This window comes from Bombus huntii, chromosome 12, assembly GCF_024542735.1.
Source record: "Bombus huntii isolate Logan2020A chromosome 12, iyBomHunt1.1, whole genome shotgun sequence".
NCBI lineage: Eukaryota > Metazoa > Arthropoda > Insecta > Hymenoptera > Apidae > Bombus > Bombus huntii.
In genome coordinates this window covers 9,691,531-9,719,315 of record NC_066249.1, presented here as the reverse complement: position 1 = coordinate 9,719,315, position 27,785 = coordinate 9,691,531, and the positions used below count along the sequence as shown (strand labels likewise).

Here is a 27,785-nt window from a genome sequence, read left to right as displayed (position 1 = left end):
AACGGCCATCCCCAATAAGCCAGTTCAGCCCTCGGAAGACGCTGTAAACCCGATTATTAGCCTGCACACTCAAGGAAATTGGATTCCCAACTGCGACAATAACAATGTACTGCAATATCTTTGGTTACCATTTCGAGTATAACCTTGTTACACGCGTATCCTCGCATGGAAAATGTAAATACCGGTTGGCTGACGATAAACGCGATTCCCTTCCAAGCTGAAATTTCAAACTGCAGAAGTTTGACCAACGAAACAGGTGTGTTAGTCAACGAAATTCGCGTTGCCGCGGTTTTCCACGGGGAAACTAATAAATTTCGACTGACTCGCTGGCATAAGTGATTTATTTCGTTCGAAATTCTAGCCAGTCGAGGGGAAAACGTCTGCTACACTCCCCTTTACTGTTCGTCCCTCTTTTTCCCTCGACTGTGCCCGCGTAAATGAAATTGGTTTCGTTAACTGACAACCGCGACGCGTCGGTGTCGTTATCAATTACGAATCGAACGATGGTTGGTTTTGTTTGGAAGGAAACCAACGTAGGGAGATTTTCCAAAGTATTCGTTCGATCGAAACTTCGCTGGATGCTTAAACACGCGGGCGAAATTGGTGAATCTAGCATACATTGAAATAAGTGAAAAACGTTGTATGAACACACACATACTCGCTCGAAAGTCTTAGGATAGTTCATATGTTGGCTTCGGAATTGAAGAAAATAAAGTATGTAATAAAGATAGCAAGAAATGGCATTTAATTTTTAGATTGTGTATTACTAATATAATTACTGTTTCGTTGAAACATAAATGGGGTCTAAAATAGATATTCCATATTGTGGCAATTAGAAATACATAATCCACATTAGAAATCACAATTCTATTACAAGTAGGTGTTCGGAAACTTCTTAGCGATGGTATATGCACGTTAGTTTTCGTCTATGAATGAAAGAAAATGTGCAAAATGTTTGCTTCGATATGTAAGACTCAGTATGTAGATTCAATATGTAGACTCAATATGTAACAATGCACTTCTTAATGTTGCATATCTATATAGATAATATATATTAATGTATAATAGATAAGCTATAAAGATATTGTCTGAATGACATTTACAACTGATCTGCAGAAAAGTTTCTATGTTCGTGTATTTATAAAAAGAAATTCATTCTCAAAAATAATTTCTTGCCTTAGAAAAGTGTTTTACAATACGCATTTAAAAAGATCGCGCGATTATCCGAGTATCATTAATAGTTGCCCGGGGAAAAAAAGTGTTAAAGAATAAATAAGTTTTAGTCGAGCTAGAGCCAGCCACCTTAATGCGATTAAGAGTAATGGAATTGCCGGAGAACGAGGTTGAATCGCGTTTGAAAGTACTTGGGATGCATAGTAAAGTGTATGCAGGTTTACTGAAAGACTACACAAACCGGCTATGTATAGGTGTTACTGAATGGTAGCGTGCAGTTAAGGCGATTAGGTGATATGATATAATGGACTGAGTTTTGGCACGTCCTGTGTTCGCCGCGATGCGCGAAACAAACCTTCCAAGAGCAATGGAATCGTCAATTTATGCCCATTATCTAACAAACAAGTATAATATAAGTAGTGCTTCATTTATCCGTTTCAGTAATTTTCATCACTCAAGGCATTTCTAAAGATTCTAAAGACTGAATTGTTTCATTAGTATTTCGTTATTCGTTGTTTGATTATATTTAGTGCATACTAAATTACACTTATAAATTTGTAAACTTATTAAAGACATAAATAGAATATTTATTGAACTTGAATTTTGAATTACGCAATGTCGAATAGATATAATTATCTCATTTTCTATAATTATCTCTATTTCGTAAAATAGTGGTAGTGCTTATTAGGTGATCAAATGTAATAAAAATTATTAACATAATAAAAATACATAATAACAATTGTGGTTTAATTGATACATTAACGCATTAAAAAGATTAGCGGAAACATTATTACGTTCGTCGTATTTGTTATTTCAATCTGTATTAGCTTATCTATACAGCACGCCTTGAACAAGAAATTAGTTTACCTGGGAAATCAAGAGTCGTATTAAGATCAGAACGAAAGGGAACTCTGTAGAACTTTATATTTATGCGCCCGAGTCCGTTTAAATTCCCGAGGACAGTTTTTGCAACATCTTAGATAGCACAAGTGTACTTTAATTTATTCTTACAGGCATCCTATTAGGACTCCAGATTTTATCAAACATTCGCGACATGGTGAATGTCTTGTATGAAAATTGGAAAATGCCTTAGCTTTTAAAAATAAATAGCTAATAAATAGGTTCCTTTTAGTAGAAATAAATCTTCAATTAAAGCTAATGTTGCAAACGTTCGCTGGTTTTTTCATTTCTTATTTTTATCTAAGATCATCCGCATTAAACCTAATACACTTCTAATAATTTACTGTTTGATAAAAGATAGTGTAGCGCAAGAAACAATCCAGTCAAAAACCTACATACTTTAACAGGGTACTCCGAATACATCATACTAGTGCCACCCAGTGAGATCGTTAATACGAATCAGCAGAGTATTCAGCAATCACCAACCAGTCAAAACGAATAATCAACGTAGCGCGGCACCGCGAAACGCAGCCACTTCAATGTGACACAAAAACTATACAAATTGCTTCGCGCACCTCTCCAAGATGTTCTCTCGAGAGCGGAGTCAGTGATTCCGGCCCCATCAATGAGACCTCCTGGCAAAAATATCGCCAGCGTCGACCAGCCACGGTGAAAATAATAAATAATGCGTGTCCTGGCGCGATTATTACGCCCATATATTTCCCTCGAAAGAAAGCGAGAAAAAAAGCGACTAACAACAAGATAAAGAAACAAAAAGGAATCCATTGGACGGACAGAAACGCTCGAGCGCCAGAGAAAGAAACGCCCCACGGAGCGCGTACAGGAGCTCCTACACGCTGAAAAACAGAGCGTTAACTGCTGATAGTTACCCTCGCAGGGACAAAATCGGGACACAGTAGTCTCATTGTCTCCTACGTCCGATTGTTCCACGAGCGCGAACATTCTTTCTCTCTCTCTCTCTTATCCTCTGGTTGTGTTTTCACCGGCGACGATTCGGCACCCTTCCCATTTCTTTCATTTCTTTTTTCTTTTTTTTTTTCTCACGAATCCTAGCCACGCATATGGTGTTTGCAGGATGAAAGATAGAGGACAAGGCCTGTTTATTCTGCGAAAATTTTTCTGCGCGATACCGCGCGTGCCATATGCCATTAATTCAAGCCATTCATCAGCATCACCCCAGGTGTGCCGCGCACGCTGATGCAAGGAAGAATTATCTCGGTCCGAGAGTAGTCCACCTAGTCGCCGTCGCGTGTCTCCCGAACCCTGGATGAACTAATGTTTGGAATGTAGACCGCTAAGTAATTTCGCTGGATCCGGAGCGATTGGTGTCAATAAATTCAAACTTATGTAGTTTTACGTAAATTGTAAAATTTTTCATAAATTGTAAGATTACGTAAGTTTGAATCTAAATCGTAAACACTTTTGCTGCTCTATATAGACAATAATAATGGAATTGATTTTGGAAATTAGAAGTGAAGCATGAATGTAAAACATTGGTGCTATAAGATGTTCATTGCAATACTTCTTACATCCTTAACTCTTGCAGAGCCCAGGGGAAATAATTGACTGTAACTACGACAACTTCTCTTAAAGCATATAAGGGGAAAAGCGGACCTTCTCTCACAGATGGTTGAAATGCAACCACTTATCACTGCTGGGGCCCGTCATGCTTGTGTCAAAATAAGTTGACCACCCCTTTAAGAGAAGGGGCCGCTATAGAAGTATATAACAGGTTTTTAAAAATAAGTAACATTTATACGCAGAGTTTCGTTGGTGGATTCTGCACGGGAAGTCAATACAAAGAGTTTCGTATAAACATACACCCTATTTAATCTTGTTTTCGAGTTATTGCGGTTTCTTTTTAAACAAACTGCATCTGCATAGTTCCGCAAGAGATGTTCAAAATGATCTTCTTGCATCCATATACAAGACTGAAGAGGCTTTATCATTGATTATTTGCTCCCTCTTTTATTTTTACAGATAATGTTCGTTAGATACCTTTTTGATGATGACAAGAGATGTTCAAAATGATCTTCTTGCATCCAAATACAAGACTGAAGACCTTTTATCATTGATTGTCATATTCTCTCCTTTATTTCTACCCTTTTCATTTCTATGGGTAATGTTCGTTAGATACTTTTCTTTATCGTTTCCATGTGCAGAATCCACTACCGAAACGGTTGCCCAATATTGCGGGAAACTCTGTACTGTGTATTTGTGCATTCTATACAGCAAACAGTATTTCTATTTATTACTACCATTACGTGTGATATTTCATTATCATTTGTAATGAATCTACATAAACATTCAATGAAAATTCACAGAATATACTCACGATTGCCTCACTATTCTCTATAAATTCTTCAGCGATTTACACACAATATGATTCTCTAAGAACTCATAAAGGTACCATGAACAACTTTTTCATTTCTTAGACTACGCTTATAGCAAATGCGTTAAAATTTACTCTGACGAATGAAACATCTGAAGGCCGATGTAGTTAGTCTGATAAAAGTCTGTGCATTTTCTATATATATTCGTGGGAGAACGCATCACCCTAATCGTAGCCTTACCTATAAATTGCGGTACCGCGTTACTATTACCTTGCATATCGCCCCTAAATATCGAAGTCAAACTAAACGAAACGAAGTAAAGAGGAGCCAAAGGAAAAAGAGAAGGAATAGTAAAAAGAAGAACGGAACAAGAAAGACATTTAAAAACGACAAAGTCGTTTAAACAGGCAATCCCCCAACGACCCGAGGCGACATAAAAGATTCTAGGAAAGAGGCCGCGAGACATTACCGGCGAAGGAAGTTGAGCCGAGAGGAGCTGGAAAATAAATAACCGCGCGAATTACGGTATCCGCTAACGGGCAACTTAATTAAACCACGCTGGCTGGAGGGAAAACTCCGAAAGTAGACGATAAGCTGTCTCCTTGCAAATAAACCAAGAGCATAGTGAAACACGTGAGCAGAGAGCGCAGCTGCATATTACAGTGTGTTTGTTCGTGTGGCCATTTACATGGCCGCCACAACGTTCGTTAAATAATTAACCGAATGCAAATATCAGAGGGACTACTAGACCAGACCTTCGTATTGTTCTACAGGTTCGTACCAAAGGACCAGCGGCGCGTAATTAATGAAAAGGAAAACACGAGCGTTTCCTTTAGCAAGAGAAAGAGGGTCGATTTTAATCCGCGACGTGTCTATCGCCACAAAGTGCAAGGGACCAAGGGTGTGCACCCAAACAGCATCCGAAGATTAAACCGATGTGATATCGCGTCCTTGATGGAAAGTTATGGTACGGAAGACGTATTCTTTTAGTAGTTTGTCTTTGGATATTTTTCGTGTTGGAGGATTTGTTTCTTGGTTTGCCTTTGATGATACACTCTAGAGCATTTGAATTTCGAGGTCAAAGATTTTTAAGCATATAGTTGGAGAAAATTGGTCGTGAGATGATGATTATGGTTTGGGTTAGTCTATTTGTTCCTTTTTTGTTTTTGATGATACGTAGGGATACGTAGGGAATTTGAACTTTGAGGTTAGAAGATTGAAACGGAAGAATGGATTGCGAAATAATGATGATGGTTTCGATGAGTGTACCTCTTTTTACTGTATTAGTATAGTATTAGTATAATTTCTTTTTTTGTGCTGAGGCGATTTGTTCTTTTGTTTGTCTTTGATGACGCATTTCAAGTGAATGATTTAGGTAAGTTTATTTACGTCTTCTTTATTTTTGATGATAGGGAATTTATATTTCGAGGTCAGATATTTTCATATATATATAATTCAGGAGAAATTTATTATGAGATGATTATTATGATTTGAGTCTACTTGTTTCTTATTTATCCATGATGATGCATTGAAAGGAATCTGAATCACGGGAGTGAAGGATTGCGATGAAAAAATTCATTATGAGATAACAATAATTTGTATGTGTACTTTGACTAATTTCTCATAAAAGTATAATATAATATAATTTCCAATCAGTAAAAATATTCCACAATATGTATTAAATATAAAATCGAAAAAGTCGCGTTAACGCTGCACTATTCTTATTTAACACTGAAACGATCCTTAGTACCTTTGTTAAAATTTCCAATTCATAAAAATACCTCGAAGAAAACACGCCTCGATTTCATATTCAAAGAATTTCACATGAAAGAGACAGTCATGTCGTAGACAATACACGATAGTGTATCCCTATGCGAGCGTTATTGAAGGAAGAAGAGAAAGAGGAAATCCGACAGGTAATTAATAATGTGGCGTAACGTTACGGCAAGGTGTTTCAAAAGAAAACGGCGTCATGGAAAAACGAAACGGACACAGGGAGGAGTGAGCGGCGCTTTCTGTTTCTCAACCGCGGCATTGGGGTTGTCTTCAACGTCGAGTAGAAGACATTCGAGGATTATCCAGAAACGACGCAGTGCAGCTCGCTGTCGCTTTTATGATGATAATATTTCAACGGTACGTCAGTCTCGTTTCTGTTCCTCGCGTCGTTTCGAGGATAAGTAAGTAGTTGCACGTCGGAAAATCGCGTGGATGGCATGATTTCGCGGAAAATCGAGGGGAAAAATCACTCTATATTCTCGACAAGACGCTCTTCGAATATTATTCCTCGTATTTTGTATCGCATTGAATGAGAAGTACCTACTTGGAATTTTGTTACCTATTTTGATAACTTGTCCGTTCCCTTAACGACGATTTAGGGGAAAAATTATTTTTACTATATTCTCGACGTGGGGTTTTTCAAATAATTATTTCATATATCTTTGCCTATCTCGTTTGACAATTTAATCTTTTCTAACTTTTGTAATATAGATCTAATATAAAGCGATATAAGCGATATATTTGTAATGTAAATGTGATATATTAGAAAACATTGAAAGTTACAATGGAATTAGATCTTTAATCTTGGAGAAGTAGAGGGAACATTAGGTATTTAAAGATCAAAGGATGCTTACGAAGAACTGTTCAAGATACAACTAAGAACTTTTGAAGAATGAAGTTTTGGCGTTTAGTAGATCATTTGAAAAGCAGTATGTATTACGTGACAGTTTACGAATGAACAAGCTATAAAAGTAGTCTTCAAACAAGATTTTGATATTCTATGCTAAATGTATTACTTCTACATAACAGTGAAAGGATAAAAAAAATTACTGCGAGATGCATCAAAAATCAAAACTATCTATACTTCAAGAACCATAAAAGCAAGCATAGAAATCTAACTGTCTGAAATAATCGAGAATCCAATGAACCCAAAAATTATCATAAGAAAATGGTAAAAATTCAAATTTGACAGCGAATTAATACCTTGAAGAAATATCAAAACAACCGAAACTCTCTATAATTCGAGCCAAAACTACGAAAGGAAATTTCTGTGAACTCCTTTTCGATGTTTCGATGTTCCAATAATTCGAATTCAAATTACCATGGTCGAGCATCGACGAGTCTGGTCTATGGATCGACGTGTGCCACGGCAATAACAACTTTTATTTGCACAACGGCTGGCTGCAAACTGGGTGTTTTCGCGTGAACAACTCGTACAACTATAAATTAACCGATGCATGAATGCAGGATTCGCTTTTGTACGATATTATCCAAACGGGCGGGATTAACTAAAATGTCACAGCTGCGATTACAATCCGTTCGATCGACGCTGATTCGAATGCAGGATCGAAAGATCGACAAAACGAAGAAAACCGGCTCAACGGCTGGGCCAATAGCGCGTATTACTTTCAATTCGCGCGATAAACGAACGCGTTATTCAATTTACCTTATGCCTGTGCTTACAAACTCTCTGTCACGAACGGAGAAGAAAAGAGATAATAAATTTCCAGGAAAAATCCTTGTTAAATGGATGAAGGAAAACAATGGTTGCTAACGCTAATCTTTTTATATTACTTTTGACGTATCGAATTTCGTATATAAAGTTTATGCTTTGCGAAACTCGTATCAGCGAAAGAACGGTGTTATCACTTCCAATAAGAATTTTACGCGACAGTGATTCATTCGTTCATATTTGAATTTCTTCATTCTGCGACTTTACTACTTTAATTTTATTGCTTTTATCTCTTCTCTTTGATAAAATTCGTGATCCGTATCAGCGAAAGATCGTTTTTATTCCTTTGAATAAGTATTTTACGCAATAGTGGTACATTCGTTCATATTTGAATTTTTTTACTCTGCTAGGTTAATTTCTCCGTTCTTAAATATAAAGTCCCGAGATTTGTATCAGTGAAAAATCGGGCTTATCTCTCCTAATAAGAATTTTATACAATAGTAATTTATATTCGACTTTTTTACCCTGCGATTTTACCCCTTTCACTTTTCTATCCTATTCTTTAAGTTTTTTTTTTTAAATATCATCGACTCTATAAAATGATACCACATATCTGCAAACGTATGTATATCATACTAATGCACATCGGTATATTTTTTTAACACTTCCACACGTCATCGCTCCGATCCTCAAGAAAACACTCCGCTACACAACAAAACAAAAACTCCACTCTCTCGTTAACAATCGATCCAGCCCAACAACTGTATTTTCTCCGAGCTAGCCTTTTGCATTTTCCGTGTTTCCCCCGCGGGACTCGTCTCGCCGTTCTCATATAAAGATCACGAAAACACAGTTGCCATTTCTCTTGCTACTGCGTATCCTTTTCGTGTGTCTAAACGGACCGAGACAACGGTGTCCCCGGTGCTCAGGGAACGCTGAAATCTCGATGGCGGAACCGTCGTTCCCGAGGGAGTATTCTGACTCCTCGTGCACGCACACACGTCACACACGACTTACTTACACGTTCCATACGTATGCATCCCATCAGCATGCATATAACATCCGAGTAATTAATGTATGGCTGTCTTCCCTACTATTTCTCTTCTCTGTCTCCCTCTCTTTCTCTTCCTCTCTTGTTCTATATCGTTCCTTCTTTCCCTTGCACCCTCTGTTTCCACACCTCTCCGTCAGCGACAAAGTTTTCAAGTCATCCATGTAAGCACCTCTCCTATTCCTGTTCCCCACCCTCGTTTCTTTTTTTCTCTTTCAGTTTCGAGCGTTCTTCCTTTTGTTCACCACTCTCTGCAAAACCACCGTGACTCTCCCCAAGGTCCGCCACGTTCGGTTATTAAATTCGAGGCGAGACCGGTTTCGGGGATCGCGATCCGCGACGTGTTCTCTCTTTTATCCGTAGCTCGCGATGCGACATGGTGTTAATAACTGCTGGGGTTCGTGGAGAGAATATCGGAGTTGGGGAACGCCGGGTGAAGCTTGTGGAGAGAATACGTGGTTAGATCTCGCGAGAGCTGAGATGGAATTAATTAATGAGAATAGGATTTTTTTGTGGGTCTGGTTGAATCCACCGGTCGTGTTGTCTTCATAATTATGGATAATGAATGCAGAGCATATTTCTGAGATATTTGGCGTTTGATAGGAACTTTGAAGTGCAGAGTAACGTTACCGAATACGAGATTCCATTTATTCTTGATTAATGATCAGGATTATAGAAAGAGAAAAAGTTTCATGTTTTTGTGCTTTTACATTCGCCGTTTATTTGCATATACTTCAGAAAAATATTAGTTTCGTAGATATTATTATTTATTACGAAAGTAGAGAAAATATAAAAAAGTAGAAAATCGATGCTTGTAAAAAAGTGTTCCCGTTTAAAATCTGGATTAAGAGCTAGAATTATGATTTAAAATTAAAATGTCACTCATTCTTTTGCCTTTTTAAGACAGTTCGTACACATGTAGGCAACTTCGGTAGCCCCATAATATAATCCATCTGTAGCACTTGATGCATTTGAACCCATTGTTCATCAGCTTAGTCCTTGGAATATGGACACGAACAAAATAAACATTCTGCGCCGTCATCCAATTCCGATTCAGAACTGTCTTCCTTGCCAGTCTGCTCCTCTTCCGAATATTCATAAGGCGCTTCTATCTTTGACGAAGTATCTCATATCAGGAACTACATAGGGTCTCGTATTAGGAACATCTTAGATTCTCTCTCTCTCTCTCTCTCTCTCTCTCTCTCTATATATATATATATATATATATATATATGTAGAGAGAAAGAGATATATATGTAGAAAATCGAGTTTATTTTAGGAATAATTAAATTAAATACAATAACAAATCTACTACAAATTTTACCTAGAAAATCGAGAATCAATTTTCTAAGTCCTAAACCTTACCGTTCTTCTCTAGTGACCTATTCTATTGAACAAATGACTGTCGGTAAAAAAAAAAACAAAAGTAAAAATGTCGGTTGGCAGGTAGTTTGAATCCTATAGAATTTACATATATAATAAAAAAAATATATAATATATATTATGGTAATATATATGATGATAATATGTAAAGATAATATACATGACAATAAAATTAGTTGATAATACTAAGACTTGAAACTAATAGAGGAACTAATGAAATAACTTACTTTTGACGTTACGTAAACCTTCTTTGTAAATAAATGTAGAAACTAGTGACAGAAAAGAACACACTTAATGACTGAAATGATCATAACGTTCTAAACTTTACCGCAATGTTGTAGCATTTCTTTGCAAAATTACGACGAGGTCTCATATTAAACACATATCCCATGCTCAGTAGCATTTCTAATACTTTTTAAAATACTCATTGAAATCTTTTAAATGTATTAATAAGAGAAAGTGTAGCTCCTACGGTGAAATATTCAGGCATGTATTCTGAGAAATATAAATATAATTATATGTGGATCATCTTATTGATTGTAAAATTTTCTCGTAAGACAATATTATCGCCAAACTTCGTGTACATAAACCCAACCTAGTTTTGCTCAATTAAAACCACCATACCGCAACAAATGTAAACACTAATCAAACACTAACAACCTCACCTCAAGCTAACATCAATCTCCATACTCGTGCATCTATATCGAACAAAGATCAGAGTAAACCTAATCTTCGGCTTCCAAAATCAACCACCAATTGTCTTCTTATTACATCAGTATTCTTCAACCAAAAAATTAGTCAAAAATTCAGTGAAATCCCATCTATTGTCTTATTGATGACTGATTGATGTTCTTGAACCAAAAAATTAACTAGAAATTCAATGGAATATCAGGATATTGAGAGGAGGGTGTTAGAAACGAACATAGTCACGTAACACATATTACATTTTCTTTAGAACATACTTTCACCAAAATGAAACAGTCATTGTTAATTACAACTGGCCAATATATTTGAACCAAAAAATTAATCAAAGATTCAATGTAACACCAAGATATTTTGTAAAAGGCGTCGAAAACTCACATAGTCCTGTAATATACCTTCTACCGAACACAATCACCGGAAGAATAGACCACTGCTTTTCAATAACTGCGCCTCGTGAATCAGTTCAACCTTTCTTTTTCTCTCCCCCATCCCTCTCTGTCTCCTCCCTTTTTGCCATTTTTTTTGTTTGTGCGAGTCGAACGTCGAACACGGTGGGACTTTTTTCGCAGATTCGCGAAAAAACGAGGTGTCTCTGGAAAATCAAGCACCTTTATCCGAGGCTACCTCTCTTCCGCGGAGGTTGTTTTAAATGCTCCCCCAGCATTGTTTGCGGCAACTTTCAGCTGCTTTTACCGCCGCAAACAACCATTTTCATTTAGTTTTCTTTTCATTCGGTCGATGCGCTAAGTGAATTTTACTGCCCACTTCCATTTCGTTCTCCTTTCATTTCCTACGCGCCGCTCAACCCTGTTTGGTAAATCTAATCCTTGCTTTTCATAAAATACCCCGCCACGCCTCCACACCCGCTTTCCTTGCTCTTTCATTCATTTCCTTCGTTCCAGTTTACTTTACTTTTCTTCTTCCCGTCTTTATTTATTTCTCTCTTTCTTTACTCTTCTCTTTGTTTTCTCTTTTCTAGCACAACTTTCCTTCCATTCTTCCTTCTCTGTTTTTTCTTCGCCAGTCGTCATCGTCGTTCCACTTTCTTCTTTCTTCTGATTCTCATATTTTTCACTTCTTACGCAGGTCGGTTTTGTTTCTAGGTTGGTTCCCTTTTTGTTTCTCGTTTATTGTTTTCCACGTGATATAGGCCGTTTACTTCATTCGCTTTTCAACGCGGGTCGCCTATGTTTAACTTGATTTAGTTTCGCTCTGTTTTATAAGACTCTTATATCTACTTCCTTTCGCGTCTCTGTTTGACCGCGCTGTTTCTCTACCTTCCCAGTTTTTCAGACATATTCGCGACTACCTTCTAAACTTGACCTGCTTTTCACATTTTCCCACCGTTCCCCGTCTTTAATCCTCCCTCTCTCTCTCTCTCTCTCTCTCTCTCTCTCTGTCTTTTAACCGCGTTAATTTTTGCTGCAGCTCGTTCAATGGGTCTGAGATAATTCTGAAACTGTTGATTTTGCGATAAAACGAGAAATCTGCTTTTAAAGAAGATGGAATTATTTCACTTTATCGCTAATTTTGAAAATATATTTGTATAAGTCTTTTTGTATAATTTAGTATAATTTTAATTTTTAGAACTATTTCATTACTATTTTAATATTAAATGTCAACATCGTAATTTTATTATGAAATTAATTTCACGTTGATATCGTGTATTACTGTTTGACAATGCAATTTAATAACAGTATTGTATTTTGTATTTAAAATATTAAAAAGTATATTCAGTAACTGAAGCATTGGAAGTCATATTTGAAGAATTTGGAATATGGAATAGTTGAAGAATCCTTGATTTTTAGGAATTATCAGCAAACGATGATTTTAGAATTTGATAGATTTATTTTAGAGATCATTTTCAATTCAATTCTTTTTGCTCCTGTTTATATATCTACTTGTGCAACCTTTCTGAATAATTTGGTGAGATCTTTTTTCATAATTCGCAGAACTAGAATATTATTATTGTAATACTTGGATTTTTATTTTATCAAACCTAAATAAAAAATAATGAGTCATTATTGATGTAAAATAATTAGAAATTTTACAAACCAATGAATATGATCGTATCACATATTGTATAGCAATATTATGTTACGCACAATTACGTATATTTAGATGGAAATGTAAAAATATATGAAACAGATTTATTTGGCGGAAGATCAACATTTGGTGTAATGTTCTATGATAATGTTAATCTTACATTCATATTTCCTCTTAAGACATTACCATTTATATCAGTAATGATGTTTTGTGTTTATGTTCTTGATTGGAATTTATATGTATCAAATAAGTATGATTATAAATCAATGGCAGATATAAATAGCCTTATTAATAATAAAGATATGAATAATCGAAACTTGTAAATAATAATTAACTTAAGAATATTTCATAACAAAAAATAACTCTGCTTGACTCGATTAGAGGTAAAGTGTCTATTCTGCAATGTATTAAAAATTAAATTCCGTCATCCAATAAGTGGATTGTAATAATCATAAATGGACATATATAATAATATAATAAAAAATAAAAATAATAACATAATAACTGAGTATGAATCGAGTCATTTTTTCAGCTGTAGAGTAACATATATGTATACAAATCCAGTTAAATTTTTCACAGTGATTTGTAAGAAGACATCGAATGTACTGAATATAGAAATATAAGAAATTTCTGTACCATTACTGTACAATTATTTCACGTAACTTCTTCTCCTTTCATTTTAACAGAAAATCATATTCGGTTTTTAAAGTAATATTTATGGAATATTCGATCAGAATCTGATTAAAATTGTTCTTTTTTCAGCAGAAGCACATTTGGTTTTTGTAGTAATATTAATTAAATATTCGACCAGGATCTGATTAAAACTGCTTCGTTTTTTTCGGCAGAACCCATATTCGATTTGTGTAATAATGTTAATAAAGTACATTCGATCAGAATCTGATTAAAACTGCTTCAGAGATTTAATGGATGTGTGTGACGAAATTTACGATTCCCCCATAAGAATGAAAACGACTTACAAAGAATTAAAAATCTCTCAAGTGATATATCAAAAAATCAACTAAATCGAAATTACATTGCCTACTAAGAAACTAAATTACAGAGGAATAAAATTAAACGTTGCAAAAGAAAATAAACTTTGTACATATTTACAACTTGGTAAAAATTTTCGCAGCGACCTTTTAAAAATCCATTACCTTTCAATTTTTTCATGTTAAATATCAGAAGCCCGCATAAACGTTCAAATATATCGAATATACATATCCCTTAAGCTGACCCATTTTTCGTTAATTGTAGTATTTTTTATTATGCGAGACCACTCGAGAAACGATCTTTTTCCACCGATTGTGGCTGGACCTAACTTTTCGACCCATTTCACCCTGTTCCACTTCCATTCTCCCTTTCTCGTTGCTTTTCCTCTGGAACACAGAAAAGTTAATCTCCTGCAAGGCTGTTACACGAGATCAGAGCAACTCGTTGAATTGGAAAGAAAAACGTAGAGAACGGTAACGAACGAGAAAGAGAGAGAGAGAGAGAGAGAGAGGAAGAGAGAGACAGGGGAATGTGAGAAAAAAGGGAAAGAAATAAAATTCGTCAATCATACATTCAAATGTAACACGCGGTACGTGTGACAAACAGAAGGTGCAAATATAATAAAAAAAGGAAGTGAGAAAACAAAGGCTCCATTTAAAGCGGTTTCCTGGTTACGATATCGGCGATGTGTAAACCCGTTTCATGAACTATATGGATTTTATTAATTTCAACATCCTTGAAAATGATATTGAACCGTATAAAAAAATATTCAGTTCCAACTTCGATGGATATCAGAGGGTTTAGTTCGACATTTTGTTTGCAATTTGTATTATATTCGATAAAAGCTGATTCCCACTGCAAATTGTTATTTTATAATCCCTCTGTGCGTGGTTTTGTTGCCGAGTTTATTACCATCTCTATTAATCTTGTTTTTATTTCGCATTCAAAAAATAAATAGAATTTGAAATTAAATAGGTTTGGGAGAGTATCGTTGTTCGTGATGAAAATATTAAAATGTAATATTTTATTGGTCTCGATCAAAGTAATGGTAACTGTTTGGTAGTTACATGAAGGGATTATTCGTTATTATTTTATCAATTATTCGTTGTTGATTATTCATTACTCCTACATTCGTTCAGTTCACCTACGATCTGATATTATAATTACTGAATAAACATGTTGTAAACGAGTGGATGAAATATAGGTGGAGTTAACAAAGAAATAATTCGCACGAACAGATGTAAAGCAGTTCTCTGATATGATAATTTGACTGTGTAGTGAGAATTATTATGTAAAAACTTCGAGGATTAAAATATGGACTCTCATCACGTACTTTCTATACTAGCGAAGCTTTCGTTTTTTTAAATATCCAGGCATTGTTTTACAATGAAAAAATTGCTCAAAATACATAAAATACATTAAATTATATATAAATTCTTATTCGAATATATTATATATTAACTTTTTCAAAAAACGTTGCATGAATATACATAAATTCATAAAATTCATAAAATATGTTCAATTTATTAGAATCAATGGTATTAATCTGTGACGGATGAAAAGAGAGAGAGAGTGCGTTTCGTCCCGGGACTACCGGTGGACTCGTCAGTAAGGCTATGCCCGGTAGTCCCTGCCTTAGACGTAGAGGGAGTCTCGCTAGGTGCGGTATTTGTATCAATCGCTCGTATATTCGACCGCTAGCGAGTTAGACAGACAGACTCGTTGTCGTCGTAGCCCTCTAATGTTGGCGGTTGGTACCCGCGGATCGCCCGGGAGGTGTTGCGCCGCGTTGATGCCTCGACCTGTCGGCGTCCTGTTGATACCGATCCGCCACAAATCTACCATTAAAACTATTATACAGATACTCACTGAAAAGGTCTTGTAAGGTTCTAAAGTTCTTCAGTCTACTGAAAAAGGTTCCTATGATATAAAATGCAAAAAGAATGTAACTCTATGCAGTTACTCGCGTAATCCACAAATATTTGAAAAAACTATCGATGAATCTTAATTCGTGTTTAAATAAATGAAATTACTGTTAGTATGGATAATTACTTTATTGTATATCAGAATTCTCAATCGTAATATTAGGTTGTCCCAGAAGCTTCTTTCGTTTTATAAGGAAATAATAGATGCACAACATTCTTTGTTCTTTGGGAATAAAATGGATCATACATTCATTCAGTAAAATAATATAAAACAAAAAATGTTATGTATTTATTATTTCCTTATAAAACGAAAGAAGCTTTTGGGACAACCTAATACATTTCCATATTGACTTTAAATTAAACCCATATATCCGTAACAACGGTGTCTCAGCAGTACTAACAAAATTTCGGAATGTTTCACATAATAATACGCATACAATATAGGCGTAAAAACTTTCTGTTTTAGGCATTCAAATATTTTTACGAGCAGATGTATACACTGTATACGTGTACATATACATTGCGTATGCTAAAACATAAATGATTTTCCGCAGAAATCCCTGACAATTGGAGAAAATGCATTAATAGGTATACTTGCACGGGCCAACAACGTAATCGATTTTCATACCGACGATTTAATCGATAGTATCGCCTACGCGGCGATTACTGCATTAACGAACACGATTACCCTGGTGTTGGCAATTAATGTTTGATCAGTCTACATCGTTTTAACCATGTCGTTCATTGTCCCGTTAAAATCATTGCGAAAGGATTGGATTTTCCAGTTATCGATTTTCGGCGTTGCGAAACGCGTAAAACCCCTGTAGGAATTGTACGCGGGTACAATGCTCGAGCTCGACGGGGGTGAAATCCCAAAACGAAACGACAGCATTCAACGTTTCGCCCCAGCGCGTATCGCTGAAAGAAATAAAACGATGTTTATTTTCAAAGGCGGAAACATTTTCAGGAAATTGCGATTTCCAAGAGATTAAAAGTAATTACAGATATCATGGAAGATGTAAAATTCTGCTGAAATTGAATTTCAGGTTGATATATTTCGTATATTATACTTTCATAATGTAACTTAATTAGTGATGTCTCACATTAAACTTTAATGATGTATTTAGTAATTGAATTTGTATTTTTATGACAGTAAAAAATATATAGTTATAGTTAAAATAAATACGATACACAATGGCCCATGAAAGTGTTCGAATACTTAACACAGAATATTGTTGCGAATATATTACGTCTATTGTATGAAACATGTGAGATTTCGTTGCTATTGTAACGAAACACGACTATCGTGATTGTAACGGTGAAGTTTGAGATTAATCCGAAAAATTATATACAAGTTACGAAATATTTACTGTAAACATACACTTAGTGAAAAATTAGTATTTACTTAAACATACAATTGGTTATAAATATGATTAATATGATATTAAGACTAAATATTGTGGCTTATGAATATAGTGACTGTCAAAATATTTTGGTGGTCTTTGCAAGGTGTATCACAATTGTTGAGATATGTATAATTTTCTGTGCTGGACTAGGTTAAGTGCGTAGTAGAGATACTTGTATGTGAATATCAGTGTGTGGAAGTATGTGTCCGAAGCGTCTCGAAAACAGATGAATGTAAACTCCACAGTCGGTTAAGGGTCGTCGAAGAGTCGGTTTACAGTCGGGTATAGAAGAAAGTGCTGAGACGCGTGCAAATGTGTATCGATGAATATATAAGGAATCTTCCATGAAATAAATACATTATTATTTTATTATTAATCCTCAGTGTAAATTTAGTGTTCCTATAACATTATTTCGGCCTCAAAGATCCACAATTCTCAACAACAATAAATGTTTTGTAGCTTCTATATAAATTTTCAGACGCGTGTCACATGTTACAATACTAATAAGATTTCAAAGTGTTTTGTATAATACATACAGTGGCTTACAAAAACATTCAAGTATTCCTAGAAACTTTTTATGTATGTGTTATACGAAACATTTTGAAATCTCATTAGCACTATAAAGAGACATGATTATCGTGATCATACTGATAAAATTTAATACGGAGCTGAAGAAGTATATAGAAGGTCCACGATATTTATCGGAAGCATACACCTCGTAAGATCCTCAATTGTTTGAATTCACTACATTAATAGTAAGCAATATTTGGTGAAATCTAACGTTGCTAACTGACCTAACTGTAATCCTTAACACTAATTATATCTTTAAGACTAAAATTTAAGATTAAATCTTACTACATAATCACGATAGCGCTAACGAAATTTTAAAAGGTTTCATATGATACGCATATTATATTAATACAAATTTTCTGTGGCAATACTTTCGTTAGCCACCGTACACGAAAAGTTTTTATTTGTTCCTACATTTAGACTAAATAAAAGAAGTTAAAAAGTTGCAAGTAATTTCGTTTACACCAAGCGATATTTATGAATTTGTTACTAGCTAATTTCGAGCTAATTTGTATTTCTAATGTTAAAACCGACTTACCACGAGTCGTTAGTTCAGTTTCTCGTTTCCGGTTCTTCCTATCAGGCGAAATCGAACACCGCTTGGGGAATCTATGTTTGGCCTACGCGTGGAAACCGGATTAACCATCGTCCAATTTTACTTGGCGAGTCCGCCCTCGTGTAATCTTCCGTGAGTTTGATTAATGAGATTCGGTTTGCCGCCGTTACGCGGCGAACCTTCCTCGAGATTATTCGAAAATTAAAAATAACTCTCCTGTGTCACCGCCATACCTAGCTACCGTATTCGATTATTCGTTTCGCTAATGAATCGCCGTCAGCCAATGAATCATTTATTTCGACGTAATTGAGTCGCCTGTTTCAAATGGGCCGCAAGTAACCGGATAATAATTCAACGTTCAAACGCGAAAGAGAATTTAGATCAGAGCGTATCATCTGCGAATTTCTGTGATGCAAAAGTTAATTCTGGAAAACGAATGGTACTGTTGAATTATATCGTGAAGCAACGGGTCTTCATTTTCGCTAATACAGTGGCTACAAAAAATATTGGCACGTTACTGTGTATTTATTTATGTATATCAAACGATTAGTATATTAAAGCACAGTATAGTTCAAGTATATTAAATTTCGTATGAATTAGACCTTTGCGCTCGAGGACTTTTTCAGTCGGGCGAAGTAGCAACTTGAGATGATTTAGCGCATAAGTGACGCATGTCTTACAGGTAGTGTAAAATGATTTTATACACACGTTAACGTACAAAAACATTATATTCTAATAATTTACCTATATTTACATCTTTGAAAATATGATTTTGTAATATTAATTTCTGTATTCTTTTGTATGATAATTTATAAAGCATTTACCAAGATGCATCTTTGGTTTGGTCAAAGTTCTTCCTTGGTGACATTATGCCAAACTGAATGTGATGATAGTATCCTCTCCCTATCATTCTTCCAGCATAATTATTTCTTTCAGTTGTTATTTGATTTATTAGCTCGTTGGCAAAAAATATCTTAAAAAACATTTTACAACATTGTTGCACGACATTTGAGGATACTTGCGGCTCTGTAGGTTTTCCGCCGGCTATGAATTTTATTCTCTGTAGTGTTTTGCTAGATTCTTCACAAGCTGTCCATTTTGAATTATTAGAACCTTGTGGAGCATCACTGTCACTTTCGCATTCATTATCTATTATTGTAATTTTTCGATTTCTTACACCTAATACTGTGTCACTATCTCCATCACTGTTTTCATTTTCTCTATCAATAATTCATTCATGAATGCAATCGATCTCATTTTTCAACAGTTCAAGTCCAGTTTATCTTCGTTTGAACTAATTTCATTTCCGAAAAGCATTTTTCTAGGACTTCTAGACTATAATACTTTTGCTATGATCGTCGAATCCGAACTAACGTTGGAGACGTTGTCAGAACCATAGTTTCGGAGGAATTTGGGATTAAATATTTTATCTCCATTTTAAAATGTTACACTTTACACTTTCTAACAAAGAACATAAAGTGCTAAGGCACCTATTTATGAACCAATACTACGCTCTTATCAATTGGAGATGTCGAAATCTAGCACAAACAGGGATTGCCGCCTCTCAGTCGTCACTCGAGTTAACGCATGAAACGCCGTGGCGACTGACTCGCCTCTCGAGCGCAAAGGGTTAGTAATACTTTCATATAACTACAAAAATTTGATAGATATGAATACAAAATACAAAATCTGATAAAGAAATGTTCTATTGGAAAATAAGGGAATGTATTGATACCTTTTGCAACCACTGTGTGCAATTATTGTGTACGTTACGACTCTGTAGTCAAAAACATGTATTGTGAAATGTAAAAGGATCAAACGAAATGTTGTCCTGTACATAGAGTTGCGGGGATAAAGTAGCAAATCACGATGTTCTTATAAAATTCAATTATAATTGACAAAAGCAATAAATAAACAAGCCACTCAGAAGCCACGTTGATCAACACTATACGTCGAAAAGCAGAAAAAACTGACGATGCTGCGATATTTTTTAAATTGATTTTAGAATTTGCTATTATTTATGTCATCTTCTTGTAATGGATGAATTCATCAAAACGAGCAATTTGTTTTTCGACAATTGAACATTAATCATGTACTTATGTAATGAGATTGAGAAATTGATAAAAGTGCGATATTAATCAGTTTGACAGCGAGGTTCAAATATAATATATACTCTACAACAGACAATTTTTATCAACGTAATAAAAGAATTCCAATACAAAACTTATTAACACTCGCATACGCAAATACCTGTGACGGATGAAAAGAGAGAGAGAGTGCGTTTCGTCCCGGGATTACCGGTGGACTCGTCAGTAAGGCTATGCCCGGTAGTCCCTGCCTTAGACGTAGAGGGAGTCTCGCTAGGTGCGGTATTTGTATCAATCGCTCGTATATTCGACCGCTAGCGAGTTAGACAGACAGACTCGTTGTCGTCGTAGCCCTCTAGTGTTGGCGGTTGGTACCCGCGGCTCGACCTGTCGGCGTCCTATTGATACCGATCCGCCACATACCAATCCAAAATCCTTGTTCGTTACCGATCTGTTTTTCTATAAAATATTATCTCCAGTTGAGCAATATTTTCATCCTTGTTTTAATAAACAATAGAATCATAGACAGATATCGCGATAAACAGAATGCCTTTCTCTGGCTATACGCCGTAACAATCGAAAACTTCCGCTTTTGTTCGAGCGCGAACGTAATACAGCCGAATCGGCGGCGATTTTTCATCGGCTCGACGACAGGTAAATTAAAATCGGTGCGGCGCATAAAACGCCACGGTTGGCGCAGTTCGATTTCTCGAGCGACAAGCCCTCGAAAACATTTGTCGCCTAACACCGTACCAATCGTCCCTCGATACGTGTCCATCGTCGGTTTTTCATTGATATGTTAAATGGCTCGGAAGCCCGGACCCGATGCCATTTTCAGTATTCCTCTTGAAACCACTGTACATGCGGAAAAACAATAATTAATAAGAGGCATCGATTAATCGCTCTTCTGTTTCGCACCACGTCAACGACAAATTTTCGACCACGGTCGATTCGTTACTGTTCACTGTTCATAAAAATTACCGTGTTTCATCGAACTTTTCGCATCGAGAGAAAACATTCGCAAAAAGCCCGTGTACCAACTATTTCACTTACGTCCCATTCCTGGCCGAGGAAGCGAAATTTTTGAGCGGCTCGTTTAGTGGATAGAGGAAGTACAGAATATTTGGAATATCAGTTCCTTTAAGATACATAAAATATTACGGCGTAGGATAAGAGCAAATAAAACTGCATAATATCATAGGGAAACTTTTATACTTCAAAGTATGAAACTCGGTAATAGTGAAAGAAAGCAATCTGGAAGTTTGGTCTAATTGAAAAATGACTGAAAAATGATTGAAAATATAAAGTAACGATTTTGTTACAGTGCAGGTAATATGCAATAGCGGTATTCCAGTTTATCTTCGTTATATAGAATTAAAAAACAAGTAGATGATAAAATTATTTTCTTTTATCATCTAATCATACTTAGAACTTAAAATTTACTTGCAGTAGTTACAGATGTAATTTCCACGATCATAATCAACACATCCACAATATACTTGTGTGTATTCATCATGTATTTCACATGAAACACTGCAGCCACTCTTTCCCTCTTTTGCCTTCGCTATAATTCACAGCGCAAAAAAAACACACAACATCCATCTCAGTAGTTTTCCTGAATTTGCAACATAAAATTGAATTTCATGTCACGTTTTGTATTTGTATAAATATTATATTTATTGTAGTACATATTATATTAGTAAATAATATAATTGTGAATATATAATATATTTGTAAAATTAGCACGAAATAGTAGATTAAGCGATCTACTCTAAAAGTTTTGACATATTTTAACCGTGATTGCAACAATTGTTATTGGTTATTGGAATGTTATGGGTTAACAGGTGCTTCGTCCCTGTTATTTGCGGCGTTACGAACTAGATAACGTTAGTAGTTTTTTTAGGTACATCGATATTCTACATTACCAACAGTATTCCAAATACGCTATATTTCCTCTACGTTTCATCATTTTCAACTCGAGATTCGAGCGTTGGAGTTTGATTTCCAGCGTGTTCCTTTGTTACGCTTTGTCGTAATTCAGTATAGCAGGTGCTAATTAAATACCGGGATTGTTTTTTGGAAGCCCTCTTGAAAGTGGAATTTGATTCCATTATCCACTTTTAAGCGATTCACTTTTGGTCTTTTGTGTGGAGTTTTGATCCACTTTAGACTATAGTTCGATATTTATATATGGGTGATTTTACAGATGTGAGAATTATTTGGCAGTGATTTTGTCCACATGCTTCTTCATTTAATTTATGAATTGTAACAAATTTCAGGTACAGCAGAAGATATGTCGGTATTGCTACAAAAATGGTCAAACGAATAAATACAATAACTGTATATGATTTTATCGGTATTTTTTTAATAACTATCTACAGAGGATTCAGCAAATGTTTACTCACACTCTTTGTCACAAAGAATTAGTTAAAAGATAATTAGTCTTCTCAAGAATTACTTACGAAATTTGAACATTCAACATCATACATAAATAGTAATTTTTAATCATTTATATCATAAATGAATCAATTACATTAATAATTGGTAGTTTAACTTCAAAGTGAAGACAAAAATAATTAACTTATAAAATAATCAATACTTATTATAATCATAAACGAACTAGCTATCAATCTCAACAGTTGTTAGTTAAACTTAACAACAAAAGTCATTGCATTTTTATAACCAATGAATATTTGTTCCTTACATAAACAGACTAGTGATCAATCTTGCGTTCATTATTAAAAATTAAAATAGATAAATCGTACACTTTGCATTTTCTAACGCTTGTAAGTATTAACTTCGCTTGATTACTTTCGAATTTCTTTACGTGATTCTGCTTTTAATACCATACGTATCGTTTCTTTCTTGTTTTTTTTAGGAATAAGTTTACAGACAGAGGACTGAGATGTAAAAGCGGCGACAATGATGGTAGATGTTTTTTGTCAATAAAATGAAGTCGACTGAAATAAAAATAGATATGAATGTTAAGTGTGACTATTATAAAATATATATAAAAGGGAAAAATTCGTAAATAGCATCAAATTCATTCATCGAGCATGAACCGTAGTGTAAGTATCGTAGTTGGGACATGGCAGTGCACTGAAGATTTCATGTATAAAAGTAATTTTTGGTATATAAATAAATTAAATTGATATCTCTTAAAATAGTCTGTCTACACAGTTATTATCTTTCTCTGCCATGCAAATATGGTACAATTTACCGTTTTTAAGAGTGTTAACAAGAAAGAGCCGCAAACATTCTCACGTCAGTAGAACCACCCATATTCTTTCGTTTCTTCGGAAACGAGAATATTGTGTTGGTGATTTGTTTGTAGTAAACAGTAGTGAAAATTTTGTGGTCACATTCGAGAAGAAGCTAGAAATGCAAAGAAAAGATTCGTAATACTAAAGGGATAACAAAATGAAGATCTATTCGAAAGCTATTGACAAAGGAATTAAAAGGAGCGTCCTTGATAAAATTTAAGAAATGTTTAAATGGAACTATTCTAACCACCGATACTTACTGACTACTTGAAGAAATATTGCTTTGACCGACTTCTGTCTAATGAAATTTGCAAAAGTGATAAATCATCTACGTTACTGGTCTTATTAATGGCAGCTTTTATTTTCCATGCTTTTACGTTATATGGAAATGCGTTTCTACGTGCTGTTATATGGAAACGAATGTGAGTGTTTCTCGTTTATGAGTTCCTCTGCTACACAAATTTCATTTTTAGAAATGTTCCAGCAAATAGATGCTTGACCCAAATGTTATAAAATATGCACGGAATTGATTATAATGCAACTAGGACATCAAAGGAAGTTAAAAGCGTCTATACAGTAGTCTCTTGGTATATCGAAAAGAGAAAAGCAGAAAGTATGAAATAATATATTATGGAATTGTTCGATAATTAAATCATCTAAAAAAGTGATGTTATTGTCACACAAGGTACTAATTATTTCGAACGAATATCTTACGAAAGCCGCGATCAAATATTTTTTAAGAAATAACGACAGAATTAAAATAATACTACATTTAATTCATTTACTAGAAACAAAACATTTCTCTTCCACAGTCTAAAATTCTTGCTCAGTAGATATATTATCACATCTATTCTTTAACCATGTCGAATTATTTCATCAAGTGAAAAATCAAATTGATAAAAATCAATTGAAAATAGAAACTTTGAAACAAAAAATTATTAATTATTTATAGTCATACAAATTTTGTCTACAATTTGGATAATATTTCTTTGCTTTTGGGAGTATTTAATAAAATATCGTGTATGTTTGCTCCTCGCTGTGAAACAATATGGTTAAGCAATTTCTATGAATATCTATACTGTACTTATGACCATTCTTCAGAAACTTATAAATATTCTTCAGAATCAATATTTGTAGATATCTTAAAAATGACAATTTTTTAAACGTATCGCGTTTGCTCCTTTAACAGATTTTCCTCTTATTCTACGAAAGAATTATTCATTTTTTGACTCTCACACCAGTCAGTGTCAATATCTACGTCCGAGTTTACTTAAAACTATTGTGTATCCTTTCTACATCTGAATCTACTTAAAACTATTGTGTGTCTCCTCTACGTGTAAACCCCTTTGAAACTATTGTCTTTCCCTCTATATCCGAATGAAAACTACCATTTCCTCTCGAAGTACACAATCTTTCACATTGAAATATACTTACAATACGTTTGATCCCACCTCGCCTAAAGACTACGGCCCCGTGAAATATTCAATCAGCTCTGTAACATCATTATCAGCTGTTGAAGAGATCGTTCGCTACAGCACGTGTGTATATAGAGATAGAAGACTGTTTCGCTCAGTTGCAACTTGTCCCCTATTAGGATCGTTCGTTCCAGATTCCTGCGATCGACAATCGCATCGACGCATAGCGTCGAACGAACAGGTAGTACCGTCTCGATCGATTGCCACGCGTATTAATAACATCGTTCAAAGCGAAGATGCAAGAGGACGCACCACGGGAGACGCCAGTGTTTTAGTGTTTGCGGGCCACGCGAACAAATAGCCGGCGCATTAAAACGCGTTTGCATATTCATAAGCGAAGGAACGCACTTAAGCGAGTTAACGACTCAACGAGCGGCTGAATATTCTTGACAGCCACGCGAGCGAGCAACCGGCCGTTGCGTTTTAATTAACGTTGCGAACCGTTGTTGACTACCGGCTATCCGTTATGCGTTTCAAATTATCGATCCGACATATCAGCGCTTCAGATAAAATCATCCACGTTTCGACACGTAACGAGTGTAATAATATGGATTAGTTTAAACGTTCTTACAGCAAGAAGTGTTGTTCATTTCTACGCTGGGTAAGTTGTCATGAGATGTGATCTGATAAAGTTTATTAAGTCTTTATGTTTCTTTCTAGAATTGCTCTTCATCAACGTAGTAGTTGTCGTATCGGACCGCAGATTTTTATGAACTGTGAATTTTAATAATGAAATTTTATGAAAGTTCTGCTTTATCTCCATTCTTTTAACCGTTTGAGTCTCAAGGATATTGAAAAAACAGGGTCAAAAGATCCCGAACAGCGCGATAGCGCTTGTCTTAATCGATTGCGAAGAGAAACAAGCGGCGTAATAGCGCTCGTCATATTTGTTATTTTTATGAAATACATCTATATTATTATATATGCATATTATTGATTTATAAATATTTCAAGTTTTGTTCAATAAAAATTATTGAGAAGATAACAATGAAATACAAAATTCCGTCAGTCGTCCATAGCGTTCAAATGTACTGTGACCTTTCGACACAAAATCTAAACAGCGCGATCGCTCTGCTTGGGACTAAAACGATTAAGTTACATCCATAAGTATATGAATTTGTATAAATATTTATAGACCACTTATTAAAGTAATGATAGGTGTAGATTAATTTGTATATATATTGGGTTGGAAACTAAGTGATTGCGGATTTTATCATTAGGTGGTATTGATTGAATTTAGGATCTGTTTTCTGATTTATGTGTATTGTTTTCAATCAATGTATGCACCATTCCTTTCCATGATTTTGTGTCACCTTCGTGTTAAAACTTCATTACTCCATCGGCGTAGAGTTGCTCTTCTGAAAAAGAGAAACGTTCCAATTCGTTTTTATACTCTTCCAAAGCAAACGAGTTCTTATTGTTGAGATAGTTTTAAACGAGCGGAATGAATAAATGATAGTCTGGACGTGCAAGATTGTGGAAAATATGATAGATGGAGTAGAACATTCTATCCGAGTAGCACCATCTTTGTCGCATGACGATTGACACGTGGAATAAGACTTTGTCTCTTCATGAATTATATTTGAATTTATGCCAGGCCAACAAAAAGCAAGTATGTATTTCCAAGAATGTTTGTTTTATACTTTACCGTTGATTCTTAATTAATCAGCAATACCAAGTTAGTCCAATTAAAGTTGGGGTGAATAGTTATTGTTTAAACTTAGATCGAAAAACGGAACAAATTTCTGTTCAACCCAACATCAATTAAATTTTTAAAAATTCTCTTTCATAAATCTGCAAAATTTCTGTGAATGTTTGCTCAGTGTTTTGCCTATTCCAGTGGTTGCGATATTAAAATAAAAGGCTATAAAATTTTACTAACAGTAATAACTGTTTTATCATTGCATTATATATTAAGAAATAGTTCAGTAATTGTATAAGCTTCGTTTAAATAAAAGTGGTCCTTTTTGACAGGATACAAAAGCTTTTGAAGAAGATCGTATATGCTTTTTGTAAATTTCCATCATATTATTTATACAGTAGTCAGTCAAATAATTTTGTATGTCGGCTCGGTTTAACATTGTGTTTCAAACATGTCAAGCAATCTGTTCGCGGTCTTTCGCTCTCGTCTCAGCGATAAGTAGTGAACCGTTCTATCTGGTAATTAATTTTGCATAATAGCCATCGATTAATCGGCCATTCTCGTTTGCCGCTGACCTGGAATCCGTCATTGTCGCTGTCGTGTGACAAATCGACTACATCGTTTTAGAACATCGTTTGATCAGGAGTAGAATGTGGAATTTACAATAAAAAAACATATCGGGGATCACCGTAGAGACATATTAATTATCGTTGTCGCTAAAAGTAATTGAAATGTAGAAATAACATCAGCTTTTTTTAAGAAACTATGGGTGAATGTCGTCAAGAGATAATTACAGAAGATTCTGTGAAATAGA

At 35.0% G+C, this 27,785-nt stretch overlaps 1 protein-coding gene across 7 annotated transcripts in view; it reads left to right on the top strand.

The window, feature by feature from the left end:
- The window catches only part of LOC126872192 (hemicentin-2-like), a 548,719-nt gene that overhangs the window by 385,200 nt on the left and 135,734 nt on the right, over positions 1 to 27,785 (top strand). The window contains exon 1 of one of the 7 annotated variants that reach the window (XM_050631840.1): positions 25,736 to 25,930. The exons of the other annotated variants lie outside the window; for them this stretch is intronic. The gene's annotated coding sequence lies outside the window, so the exon portion shown is untranslated. Of the gene's footprint in view, positions 1 to 25,735; positions 25,931 to 27,785 lie in introns of those variants that run through there. 7 annotated transcript variants of the gene reach the window in all.